Source organism: Hippoglossus hippoglossus, chromosome 18, assembly GCF_009819705.1.
Source record: "Hippoglossus hippoglossus isolate fHipHip1 chromosome 18, fHipHip1.pri, whole genome shotgun sequence".
NCBI lineage: Eukaryota > Metazoa > Chordata > Actinopteri > Pleuronectiformes > Pleuronectidae > Hippoglossus > Hippoglossus hippoglossus.
This window is the reverse complement of record NC_047168.1, coordinates 8,561,851-8,579,069: the sequence shown is the minus strand read 5'-3', so window position 1 is coordinate 8,579,069 and position 17,219 is coordinate 8,561,851. Positions and strand designations below refer to the sequence as shown.

Below are 17,219 nucleotides of genomic sequence, written 5' to 3'. Positions count from 1 at the left end.
AGACGGGAGCCGACTATAAAAGGCAACGTGCTGCGAGAACCGTCGTGAAGAGCAGCGATGACAGCTGCGGAGACAACAATTACGTTGCGACTGCATCCTCAGCGCTGTTCTTTCTAATGTCAGCGTCGGCACACAGACACATTTTGACACCGAGATGTTTAAGCTTACAATGTGTTATCCACCAGCGCCCGCAGATTCCAGATGGCTGTTATATGGTTTGACATACGGCAACAAAAAGATCAAAGGACTTGAGATCCACCTAACAAATATGCAGAAGAGAATTAAATATATTTAAAAAACTACACATATTCCAACACTTCACATATCCAGTACGTGTACACAGATGTACCGTACACAGCACACCATTTTTTATAAACAATACAAATTCACTGTCTTGAATGTATCTTTAAAGTACAATCTGTGGATGAACTGAGCCAAAGCTACATAAAAATTGTTCTGCATGCTCCTTTAACCCTTTCCCCAATACACGCTTATCACATGAAGAACTGTAACAGTATGTTGTGGTAAGTTATATAAAGTATGTATTTGCATTCCACCCCAAACATTCCTCTACAAACATATATGCTAAGAGATCTTAAAGTCTGCTCCCGTCTTTCTGTACATCATTCATTTACAGAAACAGCAGTAAACCACTGTGTTTACATGTTACGGTGGTTTTGCACAAACAGGACCAACATAACAACTCCTGCATGTGACCGACTCAAAAGAGCAGACTCTGAACACTGCCTGCGTTGAGCAGATATTTCAATATGAAGTGATGATTAAGTTTGCAGCCCGTGCCCTGCAGGGACAGGATTAAAGCAGCTATGAACATAAGAGAAATGAAGAGAAATGGAATAAAATAGGATAAATTTATTTTTAATGGCTCAACTGAGAAATAATATCTTTGAGCCAGAGTCAATGTTCTGTCGACAACGTAAATTTGAGCTAAGAAGTCCAATAATGAAGAGGGAGCTTTCCCTCCTGTTGATAGCATTCAGGTTGTTAGAGCCATTATTTGTGTTTATTATAAACTATATTTCACATCATTGATTATTTAGTGATATTACCTCTTAATTTACAATTTTTATCAAGTTACTGATGGAATATTTTGGATTTATTGTGATGAACAGATTATTTAGCTGTCTGATTTTAAAGAGAAAAGATACGGCCACAACCTAGGTGATGCAAACATGGTTGTCTCATCAGTATCTACATTATGCAATAATCAAAAACAGACATTTTGAAAGATAAGCTTATATAGTTTTATCACAAGTTGTGTTTTAAGCCCAATGATCACCAAAAACAGAAAGTTTGTTAAATCTATATGAATATTAACGGCCACAATTACCATTATTATTACTTTTACTATTATTCTTACCATTACAAATACTTTAAATCTATATGGAACTGGGATCGTGCTACGTTTTCCATCCTCCAGCCGGTGGAGGCAAACAGGAAGTTGCCACTGTCCCCACGTGTCAGCTCTGATATGAATTGTCGAGTGTCTGTAAATATCTTTATGACAAATACCATCTAGCCTTGTAAAAAAAAAATAGGTCTGTAGCTGGAAATGAATAAAAGTGTCACTGTTCTGTTAGTATGATTATTTTATGATTCAGTGAGAGTTAAAACCTTCTTGTTATTATCCTAAGTTTTCTTTTTTGCATCTTCTGCTACTTTGACCTCAAACACAACAAGGAAGCCTGGATTAAACAACTCGGAATTATTTTTAAACTTCGGCTTGAAAGCCCTTGAGAAATAATTAAACACTAGATTCCTTTCATTATCCACGAGGTACGAGGCCATTTGTTTTTGCTGTGCTTGCCAAGATTAAATAGCAGCCACATAAAAAGCATTTGCGAGTGTGTCCTTAATCTGGAACCAGATTACACATTATGGTATTTTTTTTTTTTACTGGGGAGTTACCATGTTACAAGCGCCTGGGCCGGTTAATGACACACGATCATACAAATAGTGGGGCAGAGAGGAGAGACAGAGCGAGGGTGGGGGTGTGGAAGAAATCAAATCATGTTGGTAAAACATAGGAAGTGGGGTGAGTTTGGACAGACCAGATTAGACAAACTACAGACAGTGCTACTTTGATGAGCAGCGCTGTCTGTATTTATGATTAAAAATCGTCCGCTTCTCTCTGCCAATAAGCCCTTATCTGCACTGCATGCATAGAAGTCTGATAGGGCCTCTAGCCATGGTGGAAGATAACAAAAATAATTAGCTAACATTCGGCTTTGAGCAGACAGACATTTTATACTAAAGGAAAAGAAAATACAGATAGGGAAGAGGAGCAGTAAGTTTTTACTTACAGTTTATTCCCACGTTAAATGCTTCTGTTTATCTGTGTATGTGCTTTTTTCAAAATGACTCATTCTCCTTGACATGTGCACGCAAATCACTTCAAGTTACACAAACGCTGAAAAAAAATCCATGCGCTTGCACCTCATCTTTAGAAAATATTCAAAACCTTTTCAATTATTTTGAAACTGCAATAACAGAATGGATTAATTCCATTTATATTAACAACAGTAGCTCAATGTATCATTTCAGAGCCGCCGCTATAAAATTTAAATCTACCAAAAATCACTTAATTGCTATTAAAAATGTTAGCACTGCTTAGGGTACGAGTCAAATGAGCTGCTTCTTTTGTCCCATTCATTATTATAATTATATATTCTATACGTGTATTTTTCTGTTGGCAAAGTATAATGGTTCATCTTTGGAGAAATTGCAAATCAGATCAGAATCATTTTGTGATTGCATATTTTTATAGAAAGTGGTTAAATGTGACCTGCCTCACAGCTCATATTTTATATTTGTTTGAAATTGCCTTCTCTTGGATTTAAAACACAGGCAGAGTCCTACAGAGCAAATGTCTCATCTTTCTCCATTAGGCACCAAAAGGGGGCAGCATATGGGATCCCAACAGGCCTTATTATATTACACTACATCATTTACAACAAACTGGGCAGATTTTATTCGCCAGTAATGACAGTAACATTTGATAAATCATCAAATCCAATGGAAACATGAGGAACACAGTCGTCGCACTTCATTCTGTGTCAAAAGAAACCACACGGTTATTCTACTTGAGGTTAAAAAAAAGCCATCACACGCTGCGTGGGGAAACAAATAGTGTAACAGCATCTTTACTCTGCTGAAAGTCAAACGTGCACCATTGTACCCTCTCCTTATTATTAACTCATTAGTGTGCACTTAATGTCAAAAACCAGCGAGTTACACTTAGAAATAGTTTAAATCCTTGTTTAAATTGAATATCTGCGTCCTGTGGAGAGGAAATCCACCTGCTTGAGAAAAAAAAATCCCTGCGTACTTCAAAGTTATAGTGTTGTGTCTATTTATATGTGATTATTACCCATACACACACTTTCTATGAAGGGGAATCAAGTGCTAAAAAAGAGAAGCAGGTGGAATTTTATTCTCAGATAAAGAGCTGCAATTACCCAGTGGGAAGAGGGCGATAAGACACCCCTCTTAAAAAATAAGAGAAGGGAAATGGCCCAGATGTTGAAATTCATATCAACCACCACCGGATGCAAGGTAGCACTTATAAAGTTTGTCAGATCGGAGTTTTTCATGTGAAGACAAATCTACTTTATTGATTTTTAAAAAAAATGACTTTTGAACCAGTGTCCTGGATTCAGACCACACGGATTTCACAGCCGCGTCCAATTTAACTTCAGCATGAAATAAAACAAAATGTCCATCTTTCCAGGTAATTCTTTTTTTCTGTCTTGTGCTACAATGCCCTTTGGTGTTGGCGCGTGTGTGTGACATGCCGTGTTCCAACAGCCCCCCCCCCCCCCGGGCCTGCTTCAAGCTTAGATAATTCACAATCCTCTGGTGAAATGTTGGGACCATATGGTGTGGCATCACCTCAGGGAAGTATTTAAATGCAACATTCGATCCACAAATATTATACACCACAAACAGGCGATGTATGCAGAGACAGTGCAGTTATATGATGTGAAAGACAACACTGTCATCACCAGGAAATGCTGCCTCCAACTGGTCTGCAACTCCAGTAGATGAAGCCCTGAGTTCTGATATATTAAAGGACCAATATCCATCAAGTGCATTAGAAAAATCCCAATTAATACATACTTTTATTGCTGTATTTATAATATTTAGATTTATTTAGTCAAACCTATACTATCAAAATGTGTAAAGGTGCTTTGAATTGCGTATTTTACTGTTACAAATGTATTTCTGAGTTATTGACTCCAACTGTGGGCTATGTATCTAGATATACATCATAACATCTGGAACATGAATTATGAAAACTCACTACAAAGGTGTTTCTGTCTTGGGTGACTTGGGTTTTCAGTGCAGAGGATTTAAAAACTGGTAAACACGTGTGTGATTGACTACTAGATTGATAGCGTCCACATTACAGGACAAAATGATTCATCCAACTGTGTATTAAAGACATTCGGAGCCAACTTTGTTCCCAAAGAGCACGAAACAATAACAAAGGCCGTTTTTCAGGCAAGATTCCTTAAGCATAGTGGGACCATAAGTGGATTAGAAGCCTGGTTGCAAGAGACAGAAGAGGAGCGATGGAGTAAGGGGCTTTCTGCCGTTTATTCTCTTTTGTGTTGTTGGTGGCGATTATGACTAATCAATGCTGAGAATGAAGCATATTCGTGAGTCACCAGCTCTGTATTTACTCTAAAAAGGGAGGAAGCACAGTGTGACTCCCTTTCATCGCTGGCTCACGTTTTCCTAATTTCCTGAAAGCCAAGTACTCCAGTTTATTCCTTGTACTGCTTTCAGGCATGCACTGTAGTCCGGACATTTTCCTGGAATTTCCCGGAGGGGCTGCAAGTGAGAACGTAAATGTTCAAGACAGTTAATCTGGATATTTGCCGGAGCTTTTCCTGCCAGAACCCGACTCAAATGTGACACTACAGCTGGGAAATGGCTGAAAATATTACAGTGAGCATGGTGATGAAGTCACTGACAAATATGTAAATTTGGAGAGATTACGAGTTTTGGGATGAGACAACGTTCTGCATGCGTGAAAGGGACATTTCAGAAAATGTCCACACCCAAATTTCCGAATAGTTTCCCCGCGGTTCATGTCTGGAATGTGCTAACAAGAGGCCACGCTCACAATATCTAACTAGAATTAAAGATCAAGCTGCACAGTATTTGCTCCTCATGTCTTTAAATGCCACAACATCATTCCAGGGCATGTGTGAATTCCTATTGGTTATACAAGTCCCTGAATCCCCCCCACCCCCCTGTGTGAAAATTAATCTTTCCTCTGGAGAGCCAGTGCACTTAATAACGCAGTCCGTGTTGATAGCATCTGAGGAGGTTCCCCCATTTCCACTCCGTTACGTGAAAATGGCCACCACTTCATCAGCTCTCAGCCGCCGCTACTTGAGAGAAAAAAGGTCGGGGGTGGAGGTTAGGTCAGGGTCTTTAATTTGAGTGAACAATGGGAGATCATGCAAATGTGGAGATTTCTGCCCTTAGACCTATTTAGAGGGTGAAATGTTTACTGCGGGGGGGCCCTGGTGAAGTGTTGGTAATCATCAGAAGCTGCACGCTGGCATGTTTCATATAATAAACCCTCGGCTAAGGAAAATCTGACAGGAAGTGGATTTCTCATTAGAAACTGCTGCTTTAGCATCAGTCAGTGGCTTTCAGTGCATTTCAGGATTCCTTTTGTGATAAAAAGACGTAATTTGCATTCTCGTGTACTCCGTCCCCGGCAGGCTTGGAGCTTCCTCCGAACTCGGGGTAGTGATTTCATCGAATCACCTTGGCCGATGTCCAAACTAAATTAATTCTGTTTAATGTGGTTTCAGAGGGTGGCTGAGGAGATCGGTGCGAGGTGAGTTGATTAGTGCAGCAGTTACCTGTCGACCAATCACTCCCTCTCTCTTAAATGCAGTAACGTGCTGGACCTGAGCGCTGTGACACACACAGACACACACACACACACACACACACACACACACACACACACACACACACACACACACACACACACACACACACACACACACACACACACACACACACACACACACACACACAAGGAGGAGACGGACACGCTGCTCCGTCTGTGCTGGTTCTGTGTTAAGAGAGAATGAAGTAGTGTGTCGGAGAAGCTGGGCAGAGAAAAGCCCGTGTTGTGTTTGTGTTAAAAGTGTTTTTTTGTAAACGAGGTCGATAAAGAACAGTGCCAGTAATCGGCCTGTCTTGCGTTGGGTAACCCACGGTGGCGGTAAAAACGGCTACATGGTTACACACAGATTCACAGGCTCCGGTTCCGCGGGCGCTCCGGGGCTGAGGCACTCGCAGAGAATGCCAAGCACCCACGTGTACCGGCACACACTCGGGGCCGAATTCACATTGATTTGATATCAAACTTCACGGTTTGCAATAAATTGGATCAGCTGAAGGGACTGCGCATCTGCGATTGGTCTATTACGCTGTCAGTCGCCTGCTCCAGACCCGCACCACCAATCAGAGTGTCGCTCCGGATGATCCGATGTCAAGAGAAGTAGTGGCAATGGAATAAATGCAATTTGAATGCTATCATGTATAGTCATAAGGTTTACAATGGTTGTCGGGGATTCAACTGTTAGGAGCATTGACGCCAAACAAATATGGTTTTGCACAGTCAAAACTCAGAGAAAAACCACACACACACACACACACACACACACACAGAGAGAGAAAAGTGCATTTCCTACACTGTACATTCATTTAAGCACGACTAAGCTTTGACAATATAGCTTTGAGCCGACACAATGATCTGCGGTTCATCTTTGTTTGCTCGCAGTTATCTTCTCCTATGATGCACAAGTCAGTCTATTCAGCGTGACATTAAGCCGGCGAGTCTCTTTAATCCTATATTCTGTTTGTCTATGTTCTCACGCCGCCAGGATCCGCCGCTCGCTCCCCGAGGCCCCGATGACATCGATTGATATTTTAAAAAACGACTGAAAAGCTTTGAATGCCCCAAACAAGTCTATGTTTAGTTTGCCATCATGTAGAAGTGATTATTTGTTCAGAAACACAGAAGCATACGTTGAGTTTCCGTGCACTGGCGTTACTTTTGACCACATTACCTCCAACACGGTACTTGCAATTGCACATTTGTGGTGTCACGGAGCAATTGCATCATTAGAGAGACTAATTAATCACCAAAAAGGCAATTTAGCGCCAACCCTGCGGCTCCAGACATTCAGACAAATACCAACCTAAATAACCAAAGCTTTGTTTTGACTACCCTGACTACTCTGCTGTAGTTTGCCACAGCGCGGCACAGTCTTGGCCCCGGCGCTCGTTTCAAGTCTCTGTCCGCCGTGACAGGGTGAGTCATTACTCAAATCCAATTTGCCTGCGAGGCCTTTTCTGTTGCGCCCGCTTTGCTCGTGTGTCTTTCTGTTGACACGTAAAAAAAGCCATCTCTTTCTATTCGCTGGCATGTGACCAGCGCGTTTCTCCCTATTCACCCAACATCAGTCGGTGAGAGGGGCAATGAGTGGACAAGATGCCCCTTTTTAACCGAGGGCGAAAGAAAATGAAGCCATTCATCTCCCACTAGGTCATGAAAAGAGATGGGAAACTCAGAGGGGGAAACGCTGGTCTGGTTCCTGTTATATTTCTGCAGAGAGCGGAGGCTGTGTGGATGCCTCTCATTAAAGCGGTGCCCTTCTTTCCCAGTCCTCTACCCCTGTGGCACTGATTATGGCCTGCGCTGGCTGTATCCACCATGCCCAGCTGTGAACAGATGGGTGGCACGGCGCGGGCCAATATGTCAGGCCTAATGGTGTATCGCAAGAAATATGAAGATTTTGCTCTGTGGTGTATTCAGTTCGGATTCAGTGGATGCAGTAAAGAGATCAGATGTGTACTCTACACAGATGTGTGCTTTGGGTGTGGGAGCATCTAGCGGGGGCTAACTCAAAGCACTTGGAAAATTGATTGTTCAGTATCGCGGCTTTGTTAATGACAAAAATCATATTACTGTTTTTTAAAGGGTTCTAGCTCATGATTATTATCGTAAATTTTTCGGCTCCAATTGCTGGAATGAGCGACAAACATGGAACTTGGACCAGCGACGAAATGATACGCATGTGCTTCCCGAGATATATGAGCCCGATCGACCAGATGGTAAATAGGCAAATTAAAATGCGACTCACAAATACAATTCAAAATACTCCACGAAAAAGCCTAATGGACCATAAACGTGGTTCATGATCGACATTTTTACACATTTTTTAAGGGTGTACCACACATACTGAAATCATGTACTGCCAAACCAAGTGGACAGAATTTAACCAAGTCAGGTGTGGATGCTGGGGGGGGGGGGGGAGTATGAACCAGAATATGAATGGGTATATTGATTAGCATGGTCAATCATATATTTGCAAGATGCCCTTGAGCAATCCGGATTTAAATCACCGACCACGATCATGTGCATAACTCTAAATATGCTAATATTGAAATGCAGCCGGTTTGTGTTGATGAAGTGTCTGATTGGTCTGATTTCCTCTTTATACTGAATCAAACCAGCTGAAGTGACTTTGCAATTCACTGTGAAGTCTGTAACCTGCTCGTTGCTGACCCTTGTTTTAATTTAGGCAGATTGACCTGATCTCACAAGGACTTGGACCCAGAATCACCATTTGTGGCTTTATTATATAATATATATATATGCAAAAGAGGCAGCAGCTTCCTGCTTGACAAAATGTGCTTTGACTGGCTGAACAACATCGGGTGCAGGTGATGGCAACACATAACCTACTTTGAGTCCAAGGAGACACCTGAATATTTTATAATAATAACTTTATTTGTACAGCATTTATCTAAACAAGGTTACAAAGTGCTTCACAAAATCAAAGACCAAAGAGTATTCTAGTATAAAATTAGCAAAAACAAAACCTGGAAGAGTTTCCACGCCATTGTATGTGAAGTAATTTTGAGATATCTTGCCATAAAATCCATATCCCAAACAAATAGCCTACTTTCAACTTAAATTTAGCATAAGAACAGCTTTTTTCACCCTCATCAAACGTACACATTTTTAGCCACACACTTGCCCGAGTTGCGTGAGCTGCAAAAACCACGTCACTTCTAATATGACTGATAAATTGTTCAAGCTAACTGCTGTACCTTAAAATATTTAAGAAAATAAAATATTTACGCTTGGCAAGGAGGGTCCGTGTGAGTTAAACGTTGTCTTATGTGGACTCTGGGAAGAATGGCGGCTCTCAAATAAAGTAAAAGCCTGCAACAGTGTACTTATTCATAGATAACAAGCGTAAGCAGACATTTCATAAAAAGCCACCTTTCTCTATCCCCTCTATGTTCAGTCAGTGCAGTATTTGTGAAACACCCCGAACGTTTTGTCATTTCGCCACACACCACGACGCCATTTTTCTACGCGTACAACACTTGAAGCCGCCAAGGCTCCAACAGCTTGCCTTCTAACCCCCTCCGAAAAAAAACAAACAAGATGGACTCTTCTGATAAATGATTAGCTTGATGAGGAATCATGATCTAGAGCAAGAGCAGGCTAATGTCAGCAATCTGTGTTGCCCATCTGTCTCATTACCCAACCAGCCACCGCACACGCTCGCCACCGAGAGAGAAGCAGATCCTGCATTCCTGCAGAAATGCGCCTGTGAATGAATTTCTGCTCCGATGTTTTTTTCGGTTGCTCACAGCGAGAAGCCTGGAAGATCTTAATGCATAATGTATAATCTGTGTGGTTTCCTGCCCCCACTTCCTGACCCTCGAGCTTGTATCTTGTTTGTGGCTCAATCTTTACATGGAACAGATGAGGGGGCGCTGTAGATGGAGACCAGTATGTATCATATGACCCTTCAACACGTAACCCCCCCCAATATTCAGATCAGACTCAAGATGGAACTGTGCTGCGCAGTCTAATTTTTACGAGCAGCCTCTAGCAGTCGAAAGAACCACATTCAACGTGATACAGGAAGGGAAAAAAAAATAATCATAATTGAAGTCTCATCAAACGTGACATGGAATCATATTATGACAGTAATGAGGCTTCGAAATTGGGATGAGTGTTATTATGTGTGCGGGGAAGAGAAGAAAAGAGGACTTGAAATCAAACGGAAGAGAAATGAATTGTTGTATTGTCATCAGGAACATCTCAGCGTGTGTGTGCACAGCCGGGCTTCTTGAAAGGTACCTGTCACGTGACCACGCATGCGGGCGATGTAAAGAATAATGGTGAGTGATGTGGTGAAATGGCTCACAAAATGAAGTCCTGCTCACTTGAGCTTCGCCATGCAGCACACCATCCATTCGAATTACTTGCGGTCTGGTAAACACACCTTGTGCGGCACACAACGCTCGTGTGAAAGCTCTCGAAAAAAAGAAAAAAAAACCTCGCCGCATTATGCGAGCTGGCAAGTGCGAGGTGAATACTCAGTCATTTTTCACCCGTTACACGACGGGGAAATAAATAGCGAGAGTTTGTTTGGATTTGATGGCTCCTGCGGATTCTGAATGTAAAAGGCGGCGAGGCTGGAGGACTCCGATTTGCAGGCAAACATAAGGGAGCGCGATGCAGCTGCACCTCTCTTAATCTCACGCCCTCAGCGCGGAGCTAAATGGAAAACAGGTGGGATGGCAAGAAATGATCTTTAACCAATTGCTGCCTCCGACTTTGTTAGGTTGCGTGACATCAGACAGCCCTTGCTAGAAGTGGAAAAGCAACACTGGGCACGCGCCGCTCGTCTCACAGGAGCCTGGCATCTCTCCGCCGAGCGTGAGGGATGCCAGTCCTGCAGACCTCTACCCTGGCACCGAGCTGACCCAGACTGCTGCCGACGGCATTATCACCAGCTTCCCCACCTTCCCTGGCATGTCACGTCTGGCTTATCTCGCAGACAGTTTGTACCTTGGCTCCGACGCGGCTCGTCGTGAGGTCTTCGAGCTCGTGTGGGGACGACTTCTTTGCCAATCAGTACACAGGGAGGGTGGAACCTGAAACCTGCCGTCAGGTTCATTCATTGCAGGTGAAAGAGCTCAAGGCTCGAGTGTCTCGGCTTTAATCCTTTCAACACGATGGAAATGGCTCGCCTGTTAAAAGGGGAAATTAATGTAAAGCAAGTTTTTCTAAAGCCTTTTTTAAATGTAAGTCTAAACCAGGCCTGTATAAGTATAAGAGAGTCAAACTCTTAAAAGAAATGTGTACATTTAACCAAACTTAGTGCAGTCAAAAATGTAATAAGGTCTTTAGCAGGTTTATCCACCCAGCGGGATGGCGTTACAGCTACGAGCAGAAACCCGCCAAACTGATAGACCGACCGCGGCTGCAAAAATGAAGAAATATCACCGGCGGGGAAAGATTCTGAACCTCAAACCCGGAGGCCATATATTATCTTGATAAGTCATGTCGACCTAAGCCAGCGGACCCATTGTCAAGCCCCACCACCTAATGACGGGAGACTGATAAGCGGCCATGCCGTGTCACCGGCGATGTAAAACAAAAATAGATTCAATTAATCATGTGAATTGCTATTAAAGAAAAGAGATGATGATGGGACGGGCTGCAGCCAGGTATGAGAGCCGGAAGAATAATGAGTCAGTGTGGATTTGACAGGAAGGACATGAGATTTAAATGCCTGGAAAAAAGGAATTAATACTGTTGAATTACCTTTTGCAATAGGACCCAGAGTGAATCATATTCCCGTCTGGCAAAATTTGCACTTCTTTTAAAGCGGTATCGTTTTATGTGCTCTATAATGTACGTTTTCTGGATTTGTGTGTAAACGTTTCTGAATGAAGCCAAACGAAGGCACAAGGACCACCGACAAAATAGTTTATTATGAAAAACTATGTTTCCGGAATGCATCCTTGAAAAGAAGCAGCCTTTAAAAATATGTGAGTAAAAAAAAGGAATGAGGAGGAATAGTTTGTTAATAAAGCTTCATAGAAAGAAAAAGAAAAAAAAACTAATTTAAGGCACTAAAGAACATCAGATACTGCACTGTCTCCCTCTCTCAGAGCTTGTTAAAGTGGACCGGCTTGCTCGGAGACATTGTCGATGCCCTCTGAAATGTGAAATTAATATCTGTATCTTTGGGCGAATAAGAAGAAACAGGTCTAATTGCCTGCACGCCAAGGTGTTTATTTATAGGTGAAATTAATGTCCAAAAGACTTTCACTGCTAAGCTGATAAACTGATAACAGTACATTCCAGTTAACGGTGAAAAACGTCGTCTTTTTTTAACACACAGCTAAAACTAAAGCTTTATTACTTTTATTTGCTTCTCCACAATCGAAGGATGGCACGACGGTATTTTCGGTTGATTCGTTATTACTCTGCTCAGTATTTACATCCTTTTTATGACTGAAATCTCATATTTACAAAAGTACTCAGCCCCTTTTGGCAGCAATAACAGCTTCAAGTCCTCTTGTACGAGCCTCTACAAGATTTACACACAAGGATTTGGGCAGTTGATCCCATTCTTCCGGGAAGAATCCTCTCAAGCTCCATTACATTTGGATGTGGAACGTCAGTAACCTGCCCCCTTCAGGTTTATGTCAGGGCTTTAACGTGGGATTCTCCAAGGTCATTCAGAGACTTGTTGCAAAGCTGCGCCGGGCATTTTCTACTCTGTATACTTTGGGTCATAGTCCTACTATAAAGGTAAAGTACTCATGTTGCCATCACAAGATCAATAAATAGACTTTATTAGTACTGTAGGTAGGAAAATTCTAAACATTTACATACATTTACTTAGTAAAATCTGAATGTTTTCCGTGGGAGATTCTTTTAATCCAGCTTTAATACTTCTGATTAAGTTTATTACCCCTTGTGAGGTAGTTGCACAAAGTCAAAGTGGACCTCTTGGTCACTGCTGGGTTGTGAAATCCTCCCACGTCGCTGGAGCATCTCTCCGGCCAGGCCGCTGTCAGAGCTGTCAGCCCAACACCGGAGTTGACTACATCTGAGTCGGCCAACAGCAACAAATCACTCTGCCCTGCCTCGGACTGTCCAGTGCAGCCCCCCCCCCCCGGGTTCCATCACGGTTCAGCCATTTGAGGACTTGGTTTGTAATATTTACAGCCTGCCACCACTGTTGCTCCTGCATTGCTCTGTGCAACTTTTTGACTGATGCACCATCAACTTTTGAGAGGCAAGTCGATTTGCAAGGCAAACTTCTGGACTGATAAATGGTAAACCTCAAAGTCCTCAGGACGACTGAACCGCGGGTGTTTACTTCGGGGTCGGTGACCTCTAAAACTAGACAGATGACCACACGACAGATGCTGGACCCAATACACCGTCGCTTCTTAGTGGAGTTGATGGTTTAGCTCTGTGTTGCATTGTTTCTGTTCATCTTCCCCCGTGGCGAAAAATGCAAGACAGACTATGTAGAATGAGTTTATGTTCTTTGCTGGAAGAACAATGATTTAAATCTTTATTCTAAAATCAGCTGAAGTATCTTGTTCATATCAGTGCAGCGATAACCATTTCTAAGTGATAGGCCAATAAAATCAGCTGATATATTTGTCGGGCTCTATCGCAGACACTTGTATGTGTGTGTGACAACAAAAGTAATAAAACATCCTGTACTGCTTTTTCCTTTCTCCATTTCTCAAATTTAAGTTGTAAGTCTTTGGGCGGGAGGTGAGCCTTAATGGCGGTTTCCTGCATTATAGATGCATAGGTTTAAAGCATTGATAATGTGATGGCCTGGCACACATCACATCCCAGAATCCTATCAGAACTCATGGAGCTCTTTCTGCCAACAGGTTTTGTGACTACTTGTCTGATTTCCATATACAGTGGAAAAGGCTTATAGTGATCACTGATATAATAATCTACCTTTTATATGGATCAAAAAGATTGGGACAGATACTATATAAATGCCGTTTAAATAATCTGCTTATACTGTAATTTTTTACAGTTTCTACCGGCTCTGTCAGTCATTTTACTGCCCCGCCATTTCCTCAAGCTCTTCATACATTGAAGTTTACAAATTCTGTTGTATTTACCAAAAGTGAGTTTACACATGTTTCCAATGACACCGTGGCAGCCCGAGAGAGAGAGAGAGAGAGAGAGAGAGAGAGAGAGAGAGAGAGAGAGATGATGAGTGCACGGTGCTCTGCAGAAGGATTTTACTCATTTAAGAAAAGTATCACTCATTATGAGATGATTAGTGTTGATATTGTGGCGTCGTTTCAGACAAACCGACATTTAAACTGTAGCAGGTCAGTGACGTCAGTGTGTCTGTGTCGGTGTGTGTGTCTGTGTGTGTCCTAGAGAAATAGAGAGAGAAAAGTGGAGCAGCAGCAGAGTTAGTGTGTGTGTGTACGTGAAACTCGGTTATGCTAATCAACCTCTTATAGTGATCACGTTGGCCCAGGTCATGATCACTTTAAGCGGTTTCCACTATACTTAATTCAGTACATACTATATTTATTTCTAGCCTCTGAACAAAACATGCAGTGAGTTAAGACTGATTCATGAGCTTTAACCCCTCATCATAGGATTTAAATGACATGGATGTCATATATTATCTACGTTTTGTGGATAATAGAGGTTTTAGACGCTTTTAGCTTTAATTTACTTCACACAATACATTTGCATAGTAAGTAGTTGAGTTGCACAAGAGAACTTTTGCCTTTCAGTGGTAATAAGTACTATAGATTTTTTAAATGGCTGATAATGTGAGCTATTGGTCCTTGGTTTTTATCATTTTCTTTTCCTCCCACCTTGTTAACTTGACTTTTGTTCTCTTGACTGATCCTCCTTTTATGCCCCCGCTACAGTTCGTATGTTGCTCCGCGACCTCATTTAATTCACTCTCTTTCCCTCGTCCTACCCTTTTCCTCCTGTCCTTCTTTTCCCCGCACTTTCGCTATCTCGCCTCCGCAGAGGGCACATAAGCACAATGTTCTCGGCGCTCGCAAACCATCTGGCTTCCGAGACCAAGCATTCAGCCGACCAATAGTTTCCCTCCGACAATGTCTGTACACAAAGTACACTTGTGACTGCCTGCTTGAGTTGTCAAATACAAATTACTGGCCGGCGAGAGCCCGAGCTTCACTGCAGTCCCTGAAAGCCTCGTTTCTGTGGCTTTATTTGTTTACGAGAAACAGTTGGACCGCGGAGCCCAAACTGTACAATATGTTGTCAGTAAGAGCTGACGACACCGAAAATGGTTTAGATTTTTTAAGGGAATTCAAAGATAAGCAAATGGGGTCTTGAACTGCTTGTGCAAACACTTTAAACTCTGCAGCTCTTTTTTGGAAGAACACCACAGATGTTGACATGGCTCTAAATTTTGCAAATTGCCCTTTATTTCATGAATGTGCAAAAAGCAGCATCACCAATACATCATGAGGGTTCACATCATTACTGCTACACCGCTGTGAGCGGAGCAAAACAGAATAAAACGGACATGAGAACAACTTTAACTAGATATTTAAATAAATAGCAAATCATGGCCAGATAATAGTATAATAAAATTGGAAACTTGTAGGCTTGCCAGGCCTACCTAGCAGACAGCTGCTGGTTTTTATTACGAAAAAGCAACATGCTGTGGGTTTAGGCTTGTGTGCTGAGGATAACCAGTTCCGATGCAGAGTGTACAGAGTACTGGCCTTCTCCCACATCACATATAAGATTAACTGCAGAAAAAGAAACGCGAGGCAATGCATACAAATCTGACTTGTCTCACTGTCAACATACAGTTCAGGTCACTCCCTCCTTGGAGAATATACGTCTCGCGTTTCAAAAAAAAAATGATACAGGAAGTTAAATGGGGGTTTGCTGATCCCTGCGCACTCGCACGTCTCAGAGACCCTCTCCAAGATCCAAGCTCCACAGGATCTTCTTCAAATCCTGATGCCATCGGTCAAGAGAACGTACTGGTCAGAGGACAGTGCTTTAATACATGTGATCTGTTTTCCTGGGCATACCACACTGCCAGTTACCATGGCGATATAAGAAGTCAACCAAGGGCCGTCACCCTGAGAATCCAGGAATGAATCTAAAGTTATCTCACTAACCTAAAAATCCTGCATCACTGGAGATGAGGGGGAAAAACGTATTAAAGGAAACCAAAACACACTAGTTTAGATAGAGTGGAATTTATTGTCCTGGCTAACAAACCTTTGTGGTTTAAAAAACATTAGTATCAGTGCATGTTTTGTGTTGCCAGGCACTGGTATTTAAAAATTACAACAGTTCACATCTGTTTTAGTTTTTTTGCTTTTTCTCCTTCCAGCTGTGGCATAAAAAAAAAAAAAGTTTTTCCCCCCCGAATCCAAGTTTTGCTAAACCTCAAACACTGTTTGATACTGAGGTTGTGTTAGTGGGAACATCTTGTAAAACACAGGTAGAGAATATACACGAGAATATGAAAACTGCAGACTTGCAATCACATATTTCATATATTTGGCTTGTGCCAGAATAAAAGGTGCCCTTGAGGAAAAAAAGCAGATTACTAAATGGGAGCTCTCATGGTCAACTACCCTTCAATGAACAGGGTTTTTTGAGTCATTCACAGCTGTGTGAAGCTTTTACTGTGCACAAAGTCTTAGTTATTACAACCTGAGCTGAAAATACAGTGGCCTTATGTATGTGTGATAACCTTTGTTGCCTTAATTATTTATAGATAAGCTGTGTGCCTTCAAGCAGTCGCTCTACAAAGGCTGTACTTCAGAATAAAGGTTAATATGCGTTTTGGTTTGGTTTGAACACAACTATGATTGAAATGATTTGTAATCGTAAAAAAGAAATAAAGAAGCAAATTGAAACCGGCCCAATGTTTGCAACCTGTCTTGGATTTCCACGTGTTAAAACTGCTCCTACATCTGATTTGGTTTTAAGAGCAGAGCGACATGTGAAAGGCACCTTTCCTTTCTGCGACTCACCCGCTTACTCGTTCATTTCACAGGCTGTTAATCATCGCTGTGATTATTTAATTAAATAACTTTGCGTTTTTCAGTGGCCCCCCCCCCCCAAGTCTACAAAGACGGCCCTGTTGCCACGGGCAACTGTGTATGTGCAAAAGGGGGATGTGTGACATAATGACAGGAGCAGACGTCTGCGAGAGTGGCACCAAGGACGGCCCGCGTGCCCTTCTGACGATCCCGCAGTTAGATTCACATGACGGAGACCCGCTGATGTCGACAAAGTTTCCACTCTGTTTCATTGATGA

The 17,219-nt window shown here is 42.1% G+C and overlaps 1 long non-coding RNA gene across 1 annotated transcript in view; it reads right to left on the bottom strand.

Annotated features, from left to right (window-relative positions):
* Positions 1 to 15,607: 15,607 nt before the first annotated feature.
* The window catches only part of LOC117751783, a 60,212-nt gene continuing 58,600 nt past the window's right edge, over positions 15,608 to 17,219 (bottom strand). Inside the window, exon 4 of the long non-coding RNA XR_004611920.1 lies at positions 15,608 to 15,684. This is a non-coding gene — a long non-coding RNA (uncharacterized LOC117751783). The remainder of the gene's footprint in view (positions 15,685 to 17,219) is intronic.